Source organism: Pteronotus mesoamericanus, unplaced genomic scaffold, assembly GCF_021234165.1.
Source record: "Pteronotus mesoamericanus isolate MK-2021 breed Mesoamerican mustached bat unplaced genomic scaffold, CSHL_Meso_final contig_90, whole genome shotgun sequence".
NCBI classification, from domain to species: Eukaryota; Metazoa; Chordata; class Mammalia; order Chiroptera; family Mormoopidae; genus Pteronotus; species Pteronotus mesoamericanus.
Window position 1 is genome coordinate 17,899,645 of NW_026555277.1, and position 13,922 is coordinate 17,913,566.

Consider the following 13,922-nt stretch of genomic DNA (forward strand, 5'->3'; position numbering starts at 1 on the left):
TCTAGAGCATTTCTAGGATGCTCATTTTATTTCATTGATCTACTTGATTATTTCTGTGCTGGCGTCATGTTGTTTTAATTTCTGAGAGTTTATAATGGATTTAAATTTTTTAATATTTTATAATAGATCTTGACACACACACAAAATAAATAAAATCAATCTGCATTTAAAAAAAAAGAAAGACAGAACTCCTACCTTTTGTGACATCATGGAGGGAACTGGAGAATATTATACTAAGCGAAATAAGCCAATCGTTGACAGAAAAATACCATATGATTTCACCTATAAGTAGAATTTATTCAGCAAAATAAACTAACAAACAAAATAAGCCACAGGGATGAAAACATGGAGCAGACTGAGAGTGACCAGAGGGGATGGGGAAGGAGGACAATGGTAGGAAGGAGGGGAAGGGGCTAAACAAAGTACATGTATGAATGACCCATGGACATGGACAACAGAGTGGGAATTGACTATGGGACATGGGGTAGGGTGGGTGGGTGGAGGAGGGCAAAGGGAGAAAAATTAAGACAACTGTAATAGAATAAACATGATTTAAAAATAAAATTTAAAAAATGTGGGCTAAGCTTGTGGAAGTCAAGGAAGAGTTCATTTAGGATCGTAACATCTAAAAATACAGCTAACTCTTTAGAATTGTTGGTGATTTTCTCCTTAATTCCAAAACCATTAACAAATTCAGGAAATAAAAGTTTAGTCAAATCAACTGTTTGGTTATTTCATGGAAAATACTAAATTGATATAAATTATGTATTATATTTCCCAAGTGCAAAAATAATGTTAAACATGACTTTTCTGTTTGATTGTCATTCTGTCCCAAGTGGGCTTTCATTTCATTAACTCTATTTAAAATAAAACCAGTCATCTCTGGAATGATTTTATCATAACATACATACAAAATGTATGCTTAATTATAGTTGCTTACAGGCACTGACCAAGAAGATGGGGAAAATGTAGAAGATGGCAAAGTGCTAGGCTTCCTACCTTGCTAGGGAGGGATGCCTGGCTCTGGAATCATATTTTACTTGTAACATGGCATTTCTCCATTGTTTGCCTTTTGTTTTTTGAGAGATTGAACGGGGAAAGGGAATTTCAGCACGCAGGTGAAACTACTTGTTTGGTAGGAGGGATTATATTACATCACTCCATAAAAGTGATATTTTCAGGCCCTGGTTGGGTAGCTCAGTTAGTTAGAGCGTTATCCTCGTATGGTGAGGTTGCAGGTTCAATCCTCAGTCAGGGCACATACAAGAATCAACCAATGAATGCATAAATAAGTGGAACAACAAGTCAAAGTCTCTTTCTTTCTTTACCCTCCTCTCCTGAGTTAAAAAAATAAAATCACTGTAGAGAGTGTTTCTCCATTTTAACTTTATATTAGAATATTTACAAAATATTCACTCATTTATTTCAATCTTACATAAACAAAACCTTGGTGTTTAAAAAAAAAAAAATCAGATCTCTTCCCTAGCCATGACAAATGGAACCCGCTGGAATCTTCTGGCTGCTCTTCAGTAATTTCCTAAAGAATGACCACTTTTTCCTTTTCATGTTTTTCTCAAGCAATTGGTAAATAATTTATTCATCAAATTTAAGAGAATGCCCTAACAGAAATTTTTTGGAAGAGCTGGTGTTTTTCTTGCTGAGGCAGACAGTTGACGGGTTCTCTGGCGAACTGTATACAGCAGTCAGTGGAATTATAGCAAGAAGCCCAGCTATGTTGTACTAATCTTCCTCACAAGAAATGAATGCATCGACACAAAGCATTTGATGCAAAATAAATAAACTCCTTTAGCAGAACACTGTCACAGGATCTGAATGTCCTACTTTTGGAAAGGAAGGAATGAGCACAACACAGCTTTACCGTAACAGCAGGAAACAACTATTTTGCTGCTCACAGTATTATCTTTCAGCTGATGTTTTCTCTTAGGATGAAGCACAAATCCAAAATGCTATCTAAACTAATCACAAATAATATCATCATGCGAGCTCTCTTATTAGAGACATCGGTCATTAAATTAACTAGAAACCCAAGAATTTGCTACCTTTCCACAAAGTCATGTTAGTTATGTGAATTATGTCATAATACACCCTCATAAAAGGACTGATTAAATAGGACAATAACAACATCTCACACTTCTTCAGGTCTTAGTACAAACCAGGCACTGTCGATAGTTTACTGATGGGTTTCTTCCCTAGATCATAGATGAAAAAACTGGAATTAATTGTAATAAAAAATACTACAGCCCTGGTCGGTGTGGCTCAGTTGGTTGAAGCGGTGTCCAGTAACCAAAGTGTTGCGGGTTCATTCCCATTCAGGGCACATACTAGGTTGTACACTGGTCTGGCGCAGGCTCATACCATCCCTCCCCCTTCCATCTGGAAGCATTTGATCCCTGGTCTGTGTGCAGATCCCCAGAGTCTGGACTTGAGGGCTGGAACGAGAGGCAACCGACTGATGCTCCTCTCTTGCATGGATGTTTCTCTTTCTCCCTTCCTGTCTCTAAAAAGCAATGAAAAAAAAAGTCCTTGGATGAGGATTTAAAAAGAAATAATACAGTACATATGACCACTTTCTTTGATTTCAGTATTAGAAGGGAGGAAAAAATAAATACCTTTTCCTCTTCCCCATTTGAATTCTCAGCTAGAGATCCTGAAGCGAAAGGCAGATTAACACATTTATTTCAATTTTTATTTATTTACATTAACTACAAACAAATGAATATAAATTACATGTTATAAATATTATATTTAAAATTTATATTAATTTTTATTTAAAGGACAGAAAAACATACACATTTATTTAATACAAGTGTTAAATAACACAGGAGCATTCATAAAGAAGGCTTCATAATGAAAATCTGAAGAAACAGTTAAAGGTGAGTGTTTTCATACGAGGCTTGATGAAAAGTGGAGAGTCATGGAGAAGTGTGTTGGCCCAGAAGGGTTATGCACTAAGGGGAGTAAATGGGGAAATGTAGCAAGTCCTGTTTTTTCAAATTCCTCTCCTGTCTCTCTAGCCTCAGAGGTAAGGATGCTCCTTTGCTCTGGGTATAGGAGAGGCACTCCTTACACATGGGTTTTATGACCTGCTTCAGGAAAAAGTAAAAAAGGCCTTTTTAGCCCTGACCTCTCTCAGCTCAGTGGGTCCTGCAAAGCGAAAGGTCGCCCATTGATGCCCAGTCAGGGCACGTGCCTGAGTTGCAGATTTGGTTGGGTCAAGGTGCATTAGGAGACGCAGCCTATTAATGTTTCTCTCTCTCTTCCTCCCTTCCCCTCACTCTAAAAAATAATTTTTTTTTAAAAAAAAGGCCTTCATATACCCACTTTTTCTCAAATTCCTTCAGCATAAAATATTTAATAAGCCAAGGTACCATATTTGGGGGTAGCATGTCCTGAAGCCCATTAATATCTACGCTGGATTGAAGGGAAGGCTGTGAAGTAGTATCTACAAATAAGAAAATAGGAAATAGAAAAACACAAACAGAGGTAAAATAGGAAATAAGAGAGAAGGAAATCACAATAGTAAGAGATGCCTATATCAGGCACTGAGCTTCACTTAATTGCCTCATTTCATCCTCACAGCTGCCCAATAAAGTAAATATTATTATCCCTATTTTACAGGTGGAGAAATTGAAGCTTAGAGCTTTTAGCTAATTTCCCAAGGCCACACAGGTAGGTGAAAAATGGCACTGCAATTAGAAACCAAGGTCTGTCTGACTCCAGGGCTCTCTTGTTTTTAACTGCTATAAATTACTGCCCAGAAATGCTTGTGATTGTTTACATGGAAGCACTTGCTGAGAAGGGACTGGTGGGAAAGAGGGAGGCTTAACAAAGGGAGAGACCAACGCGACAGAAGAGATAGAAGACCGAGGGGTATGTAGAAATAAAATTCAAGTCTACGTAAACACCCTAGAAATATTTAGATCTCCCAAGGGAGAGTGGAGGCGAGGACAGGCACAGATTAGATACAACTGCAACTTCTCTGGGGCTGCTGTGACTTCTCTTTATCCCACTTTGCTGAGGCAGATAGTATCTTCAGGCCAAGGAAGACATTCTGTGTTCTCAAATTGCACTCAGGCAAAGCACCGCATCTCACCAATTATTTCGTTGTTTGTGGATGGCTAGAACATTGGTTTAGCTCCTTTCCTCTGAGGAACTGCAGCAGGGATTAAAGTGGCCTCAGTCTAATTGCAAAAGGAAAAGAAAAGAAGGAAGGGAGGGAGGGAGGGAGGAAGAAAGAAAGAAAAGAGTGGGTGCAGGGAAGGGAAAGTTGAACATATTTGAATACTGTGTTAATGTTCAGCTGTGCAAAACAATTGCCGTAATCTTGCCTATTGGTGTCCTCATTTCCAACAGTCATATTAAGGACCTGGCTTCTGACACCCAGTCTTTAGGGAGAACAGATAGAGGTGAAGGGAAGAGAGTCTAGTATCCCTAAAGAAAGAATTTCCCTTTGGCAGTTTCCAACTTCAGGTTATATCAGAATTCTTTCCTCTTAAGCCTTTCCTTGTTTTCCTGGTATTGCACTTAAACACATACACTCCCAATCCCCCAAAGGAGTGCTTCCCCACCCTGATGGTCAGTTCCATCATTATCCTAGGAGGGGAAGGTAAATTTGGTTTTTGGAAATTGAATGGGCCAGAAAGGAACTTCATGTACATTTTAAAAAAAAAATCCTTGCCACATCCCCACCCTTCTCTCTACTCTCACTTCGCCCAACGTCAGACCAATGCTTTTGGACTAAAGACTTATTAAGAGATAATTTTTTAAAAAACATCAAGCGCATACATACAGAGAACAGATTGGTGTTTGCCGGAGGAGGGGGTGGGGAGTGGATGAAATGGGTGAAGGGCATCAAAAGTTACAAACTTATAAAATAAATAAGTCCTGGGGATGTCATGCACAGCATGATGACTATAGTCAGTAACACTGTATTATATACTTGAAAGTTGCTAAGAGAGTAGATCTTAAAAATTCGTATCACAAGAAAAAAATTTGATAACTGTATATGGTGGTGGATGTTAACCAGACTTATTACAATGATCATTTCACAATATATACAAATGTCAAATTATTTTGTGGTATATCTGAAACTAATATAATGTTATATGTCAATTATACCTCAATTAAAAAAGAAAGAAAACTAAAAATAAAATAATTTTAAACAGGTAAATCATGACTGATGTACAAATATAAAATTAACATGTTTCAAATGTTTTTATTGAACTTATTAATTATGAGAGAATCAGTAAACTCTTACATTTAAAAGGAGAATTCAAAATATCAATGTATATACACTCCATCAGGAATGTTGAAATGAATTTATAAACTGTTGCAAAACCGGTCAATACTCACAGGGCAATAATCAGTTGTATTCCACTAGAGTCAATTCATTTGCATTTCTATGGGCAAGGATCATTTGCAGTGAAACAAGTTGTGTACAATTTACACAATTGTAAAATAAAACACCTCAAAGACAACGGCAGAGAGAACCTGAGAAGATCCACCAGGCGGGATGCCCAGGAACCCTTTTGCCCGGTTTGAAGTCCTTCTCCATTTGTCCTGACAGAGGGGCCCTAACAATACTGGAAAACACTATGTTATCCCTCTTCATATGTAACTCAATATAAAAAACACTAAACGAAAACCCACAAATTTCATCACAAAAGTAAAATACCTTCTTTCCAGAATTTTGTATTGCAAAACGATTGTTTTATTGCTTCCGCTTTGCTGTACCAACTTAGTTTGCTTTTGGAGTAGTCCTCTCCTCCTGCTAACTGAGCTCTTGGCCACACTGGGGCCCTCTGCAGTGAAGTTCTGTTACAGATCCAGCCTGAGGACAGGCCAACAGCTGATATTAATAAAATAATTCTAAAAAGAAAATGGAGCCTTGGCTAGTGTGGCTCAGTGGATTGAGTGCCGATCTGCAAATTGAAAGGTCACCAGTTTGATTCCCATTCAGGGCACATGCCTCAGTTGCAGGCCAGGTCCCCATTTGAGGTCGTGTGAGGGGCAACCGATTGATGTCTCTCTTGCACAGGGATGTTTCTCTCCCGCTCTTTCTTCTTCCCTTCCCCCTCTCTAAAAAATAAATAAAAATAAAATTAAAAAAAGAAAATGGAGAACATTATGTAGCATTATAAATGGGGAAAATATCTGAAATAGAACCCAACCATTAATCATGTTTCTCAGAACACCTGCATATCATAAGTCACTCCTTACAGTGTACCTCTGTGTTAAGGCCACCACGCTAATTTTAAGTCTGAGGTTTCACCACAGCACGTCCAGAGGCTGGGCAGTATGGTCCTTTATCCGCAGTGTAACATGCCGCCTTGACAACACTTCAGGTATTTGCTGACAGTGTTGGTTAAGAGCATAATTTTCATTATTCAGTGCAAAATAACTAATTATAAATCTGAAAAAATTATTTTAAATAAAAGTTGCCTAGGGAGCCAGCAGCTCTTGATTTCAAAATGAAAAGATGAGAGCCGGACAAGAGGATAAAAAATAAAACAATGAAGTCTCTGGTTATACTTTGTTCAATTTTCTCTTATTCTGGGCTGGAAGTGGAAACAGTGAGTATAGTGAAGAATATTAAGGATGCCCTGGGACAACAGCAGAGTGTGTCTTAGGATGACATTTGCCATTAGGACAGAGCCCTGCCAGCCACCAGCACTGCTAGCAGGCCGCCAGTGTTTGCCCAGAGGTTATGATCACAGCAAGGCAGCTGTTTTGTGGTTAACACATGTCCATCAGGCCAAAGCTGATGCAACGTTATTTCCACATCTATTTAGGTCCCTCTCGGTTCTTGCTCCGATCCTGTTTTCTGCATTCTGACTCCTGGCTCATCGTCTCCTGCAGCTTTACTCATCTCCGGTCTCATTGAGTGAGTATTGATACTTGGGTAGTAAATAAGCTATTATTTTCTGACTGGTGGCTTCGTATAGCCTGTGGACCTCTTCAAGTGTGGTAGAGCATCAGTTCCCCTGGTTTCAAGCCAGCCTGATCCTACGTGGGGAGTCCTCCCCTCCTAGGCCCTCATCTGCAGCTGCACCTCCCTCTTCCGGCTCACTCTCTGCCTACATGCCTGAAGGGCTTGTGTTCAGAAAGCTCTCTGCCGCTCCCTCCAGGAATCCAGCAGCGCTACCTCCAACTACTTTCTAGCTCAGGTCTGTCCAGGTTAATGACTTGATTGCTTAAAATAATTCAGGATTCAGACACTCCCAACTTGCAGTAAGAAAGAGAAAGCAAGCAAAAAGTGAAACCAAATTTAATTTTGTCCATAAAGGTAGGAGTTGATGCTTAATAGGTAAAATTATTAACCTATAGGAAAATCATATTTATTTTAAATCTCACTTGTTCATTTCATAGATATTTATTAAGCATATTCCACGTTCCAGGAATTGTTCTAGCAACTAAGGGTATAGCAGAGAATAAAAAGAGAGAAAGTTTTGGTACTGAGTTTACACTGTACATATAATGGGGTTCCTTAGAGTTAGGAGGTAAATAATTAATGATTTAAGAGTTCAATTTTATAGAGGGGAAAACTTTAAAAGTCTAATTGATATGCTAATTTATGTCCTCTCAGTTAATCACAGATAGAGTAACCATTAAACTTGGAGCAGCAACTTGAAATAAAGGCATAGTGCTCCAAAAAGTACAGTCGTACAAATAATATAGTTAGGCAATAACAAACATCCTGGGACCCTCTTTTTCCCCCAAATTTTATTATGAAAAAACTCAAACATTCAGAAAAATTGAAAGAATAGTACAGAGGATGACCATATACCTATTATCTAGATCAATTGTTACCATTTTGCTGTATCTGGCTGATCTGTAATTCTTTATATATAGTATATTTAAAATTTCTCACTTGAAAATAATTTCCAGATTACAGAAAGGTTGCAAGAAAATACAAAGAATCCTTACATGTCCCCTTTACCTAGACTGTTAACAGTTTTGCTCCATTTACTTTTATATTCTTTCTGTGCATGTTTGTAGGTATTTTTTCAGAACCCTTTCCCCTATATATTTCCGTGCCTATTTTTTAAAAACAAGGACTTTTTATTACATAACCACTGTATACTTACCAATTACAGGAAATTTAAAATTGATTTAATATTTTTATCTAATCTACAATCCATATTCCAATTTTGTCAACTGATCCAATAATGTTCTCTTGGGCATTTAATTTGTCTCCAGTACAGGATGCAGCCCAGCATCATATGTTGCATTTACTTGTCATGCCTTTTCAGTTTCTTTTAATCTAGAACATTTCCACAGTCTGTCTTTGTCTTTGATGACATTGGCGTTTTTTTTAATTTTTGTTTTTGCTAATTTTACTTTTTAATTTTTATAATATATTTATTGTTACTCTATTACAGTTGTCCCAGTTTTTCCCCCTTTGCCCTCCTCTGCCCAACCCACCGCCCCCCCAAGAAGGAAACAAAACTTAAAAAACAAAAAAGTGCGTCCCTCATTTGGAAGTTTTTTGATGTGCATCCGCGTCTCATCCTGAGTTACCCTAGAAGACGCTGAGGCAGTTTAATGATCACATCTTTATTAGGTTGTGCCCTTAAGTTCCATATCTGCGTGTGAAGGGTGGGTGGGTGGGGCAAGACTGGCCATGGGGAGAAACTGGGCTGCAGGGTGGGACTGACAGCCTTCGGGACTCGCTAAAATGGGCCCATCACAATTGTCTCCCGTTCGGCCGGAACTGGCTAGGCCTCGTACTTCCATTCCAGTGTCCTGAAGGCCGTGCCTTTGGGCAACGGGGGCTCTAGGTAGCAGCAGCAGCCCCCTAAGGGCTGCTGGCTGCAGGCAGTCTCTTGACTGCCTTCCCAGGAGCTAGGACGACAAGTGTTTTCTGGAAGGAGGAAATGTATTCTGTTCATCATATTTCATGATAAGAATCAGGGTATACATTCCCAGCCTGACAACTACAGTGTGTATATAATTTTTCAGAATCATTTGAAAACAATTTGTAGACTTCAGCCTTAAAAACTTCAGCGTTCATCCCCTACCCCGCTCAAAAAAGAACATTCTCCTACAAAACAATATCATGAGCATAACTAAGATAATGAAAAATACTTTCTTAATGATATACAATCCATTTCCAATTTCCACAATTATTCTCAAAATACTTTTCATAACTTTTTTTTCTTTCATTGCTTTTTAAAATCAGTATCTAATCAGTGGTCACATATTATTCAGTTTTTGTATCTTTTCTCTTTTAATTTGGAATAATCCCCCTATTTGTTTTTCTATGACAAAGATTTTCTAAAGAGACTAGGCCTGATGTCTTGAAGAACTTCCTACTTTTCAGAGTGTTTTTCAAATTTGAAAGTCATAAAACAATGTCATAAGAACTGAGAAAAATCCCCTTCGCTTTTGTTATATGATTTTAAGTACTTAGTGAAGATAAAACAATTTTGAAGGATGTAGGCTATGTTTGCTAGAGTAGAAATTGAAGTCCTGCTTTTGTATTCATTATTAATTAAATAGAGTCATTAGAGAAGTAAGGACATAAAATGATTTATTATAGCAATTTATTACACACTTATAAAATTGAGTTAACTCAATATGTGTGTGTGTGTGTATGTCTAGGTTTTACATAATCGTCACATCTCTGACAAAGAATGAAACAAACTTAAAGCTGCTTAGTATTTTTTTTTAATTTGTCATTTGCTAGTAAGAACAGTAAATGAAAGAATCATGTAATCTTATCCAATCAATTATATTGTATTGCAATCATATTATATTGTTACCAAAGCTACTTTAGTTCTTTAAATGTAGCACTATCATTATAAGCAGCTTTAATCCTCTTAAAATATTATGACTCATTCATTATAATAAATTAAGAAAGACAGGAGACACAACAATCTTTTTGGATTATTTCCAAATAGGCTTCTTTAATTACTGTCCTTCCATTGAACCAGTTAGAGTTTTCTGATCAAAAATGATTATATCCCTGCTGCATATTAGTAAAAATACTTTTATAATTTATCAGGGGCCACTACTTGACAACTGGCATGAGTGTCTTCTCTCTTTCCTCTTTTTTTTGTCTCTCCTTGTTCCTTTGTTCTTTTTTTGTATGGAAAGAATTTACTGTTAAAACTATATTATAAGACTCATTTTCTCTCCAAACTAAGAAATACTCCATAAAAATTAAGTGGGAAATTTTCTTTATAAAAGAGCATGCAATTTTATATGGGATAATGTAAAACTAAAGATTTAATGCGTAGGATAAGATGCAATCAAGAACAGAGAGATTTTGCCTATTTGAGCCAATCTAGTTTGATTCAGCACCATTCTTTGAGTGCTCTTACTGCGTAAGTCCCTGTACCGGACCCTTTGATGAGCCACAAATTTAGTCAATTTATTGATCCATTAATTCATTTATTCATTCATTCATTTTTGTAGTCTGTCGAGTTAAAGCAATTTTAGGAAGGAGAAGGAGGTGGAAGAACAATGTACATTATTCCATAGGAGTTTAACTATTAGGCGAGTTATAATCTTCTTAAGTTTCATAAGCCTAATTCTTTAGAACACCATGCTGTTTGGGTCAAGTAGTTTTCAGATGCACAAAGTGTGCCTATTCAAACTCCCTATTGAGGTGACATTAGTGAAAGTAACAAAGTAAGAACCTTAAAAAATTCTTTCCTCTGCAAAAGCGACAAGAAACTGGCAAGGTGGTCAGAATCAGCTTTTTCCGAATTCTGGAAATTACCCAAAGACTATCAATAATCAGAAGTATTTATTTAAAAAGCAAGAGAGAGAGGAAGGAAGGAAGGAACGAACGAACGAACAGAGGAAGGAGGAAATAGCTCAACCTCAGTAGGAGAAGTGAGCTTTGTGACATTTTTAACTTGCTCTAGTCCATCCTGGAGTCTTCTGCTTTGGGATATTTTTAAAACCTAATAACCTGCATTCTGGGTGAAGACCAGCAGCCTGGCAGCCTTTGGGAATAACAGAATGGAACTGGAATGGAGTTCCATCGAAGCTTCATTCCTGGAGAATTAGCATATGACCTGTTTGGTGGCTCCCAGAAAAACCTCACTTACAAGACTGTCTTTATTGGACCTAACTTGGAGCTCAACCATTGTGAAAAGTTTTTTACCCATAAGCATTTGTCAAAAATAATTGTGGGTAATTACTTAACTTTGCAGCTGCCTGAGGTGATGGATACCAGTAGGAGGAAGGCATTAAATTAACCAAAAGCTTTAAAAGAAAAATGGGAGAATCAGACATACAGAGGTGCTTTGAAAAGCTCTTACATGTACCAGTGAATCAAGAAGGCCACACTTGCCCTGGCCAGGTGACTCAGTTGGTTGGAGTGCCATCCTGAACACCAAAAGGTTGTGGGTTCGATCTTGGGTCAGGGTGCATACAGGGGGCAACCCATTGATGTTTCTTTCTCACCTCAATGTTTCTCTCTCTCTCTCTCTCTCCCCCTTCCTTCTCTAAAATTAATAAAACATAGCCTCAGGTTAGGATTAGTAAAAAAAAGACGGCCACATTCATGCATAGGGTGTGCTCATGTCCAGGATCTGTGTGTTGTCAGGACCTAAAAATGCCCTAAGCTCTCATGTGGATGACTTGAGGTTTTGTGCAAGGAGAAAGTGATGGCTAAGGCTGAGGGAAGAGTGTGCCTCTAACACACACACACACACACACACACACACACACACACACACACGCCCTTCACCAAACACTTGGAGAGTGATTGGTTCCAAGCATTTCAGGAAAGTTCCTGATCTAACATTTTACCTTTTGTGCTCTACAGGGTGGTAACAACAAAGGGAGGGCCACATGGGCCATAGGACAGCCAACAGCTTTGACGTTTCTCTGGATTCTTGCTCCCATTTCAGCTCAGGCCACTAAGGATTTTCCTTCCTTTCTTTCCAGCTCGGTCATGTATTTAAAAAGATGATTTTTATGTCTTTCCCACTGATTTTAGAGTTTTTAAAGAATATCTAGTTAACCATATTGTTAAAAACAACTCCACCCAGCTTTTGAGCTATTATTCCCTATTGCTGTCTTCAGGAATGGTCTACCTGTACTGTTGTTTCCAATCTGGATATAGCAAGGAGCTAAGAGTTGTGTAGACTGCAGTGGCTGCATTGTTGGGGAGTCCCACTTGTCTGTTTTCCTAGTCAGCGTCAGAACCAGCCTCCAATTGGCTTGCATTTTCTCTTCTCATCCTGGAGGGGACTCAGGAACTCAAGACATTTCCCTCTCCCTCAGAAGCTGACTCTATTACCCATTTCTCTTGCCACAAATCTCTCCAACTTCCCTATTCTTTGTGCCACAAATATTTATTTTTATCTTAAGGCCTTTATTATTAATCACTAGAGAAGAGTCAATAATAGAAATAAGATCAACACGACAGGTTTATAAGCATTTTGTAATTCTACAAAATGTTTTATCATCAGGGCCCTGATTTCATTCTAAGATGAATTCTCATCTTCCCATTGCATTCTCTTATGGAGTTAGTTTATCTATATTTAGGTGAAGAGCAGAGGGACCCCATTTTCAAAGATGACCATTCTCCCCAAACCAAAGATGTGACCAAGCCTGTGGATGCGATGCCATTGAGATACAACAATGTGTCCTGCACTCTGGAGGACATTTGACACCTCTGAGAATTATCAGATTGAATGCTCCCCAAATGAGTCATCCTCTGTCCTGACCAGGAATATTACCAGCATTATTTTATAATTCTCTAATGTTACATGATCAAAATATCCAAGTATAAAATAGCTTCTGATTATGGACCCACTTTCAACCACCTGGTTAACACAAGCCTTTATCCCTCCTGAAACTGATTTTATTTGTTATATGTTAGAATTTCTTACTCTCTACTCCTTATTTTTTAGCTTTTTTTCATATTTTCCATTTCATTTTCTCTCTGTGTTACATTTTGTATAACTTCTTCATATATATATATATATCTTCTAGTTTACATTCTCTCATCAACTGGGTCTAAGCTACTACTTTATGTATTCATTAAATTAAATTTCAATATTAACTTTGTAATTTCTAGATGTTTTACTTCATTCTTTATAAAATTATCCTGTCCCAAAGTAGATATTTTGCTTATAATTCTAGTAGTTATTAGTGCTTCTGTTTTTAGTGTTCAGGTCTTATAAAGTGTTCTGCTAATTTTATGTTTTCTCATGTATAAAATGAAGGAATTAGGGCCTTGGCTGGTGTGGTCTGTGGATTGAGTGCTGACCTGCGAACCAAAAAGTCCCTGGTTCAATTCCCTATCAGGTCACATGCCCGGGTTACAGGCCAGGTCCCCAGTAAGGGACACGTGAGAGGCAACCACACATTGGTGCTTCTCTTCCTCTTTTTCTCCCTCCCTTCCCCTCTAAAATTAAATAAAGTCTTTAAATGCCTTTAAAAAAAGAAAGGATTAAACTAAATTACCTCTAACATCTCATCCTGTTTTAACAATGAGTCTGTGATCTCTAGCTACCCTGACTCCACCCTCTTTCAAGGAGATTAAAGAATGGAAACTAATTTGTAAATAAGAACTCCCATTCTCGAATTAATAATGGCAAGTTGAAAAAGAATAAAAATAACAGAAATAGCAACCAGCAATTTGGGGATAATATGTGACATAAGGAAAATTGTTTTCCTTCTCTGTGCATTACATGTGGAAGAAATTTTATAGTGTCCTCTCTCTTCACCCTCCATGCCACCCAAACCCTCTAAGAAACTTAGCGGAGACATTACTGTGTATACGCATTGATTGATAGAAGACTAGCTAAGCCACATAATCAGAAATGTCCATCCTGACCAATAGCCACAAGAACCATCAAACTTCATGACTAAAACATTAGAGCAGCCACAGCATAGGGTTTCAGGGTTGCCAGAACTTGAGCGATCATCAAGTC

At 37.9% G+C, this 13,922-nt stretch overlaps 2 protein-coding genes across 2 annotated transcripts in view; one reads left to right on the plus strand and one right to left on the minus strand.

Moving 5' to 3' along the window:
* Positions 1-13,922, minus strand: part of EEF1B2 (eukaryotic translation elongation factor 1 beta 2) — a 213,870-nt gene that overhangs the window by 174,979 nt on the left and 24,969 nt on the right. The gene's annotated exons all lie outside the window — the stretch shown is intronic.
* CMKLR2 (chemerin chemokine-like receptor 2) overlaps positions 1-13,922 on the plus strand; it is a 43,070-nt gene that overhangs the window by 14,950 nt on the left and 14,198 nt on the right. The window contains exons 2-3 of the mRNA XM_054585764.1: positions 3,640-3,690; positions 6,813-6,904. The gene's annotated coding sequence lies outside the window, so the exon portion shown is untranslated. The remainder of the gene's footprint in view (positions 1-3,639; positions 3,691-6,812; positions 6,905-13,922) is intronic.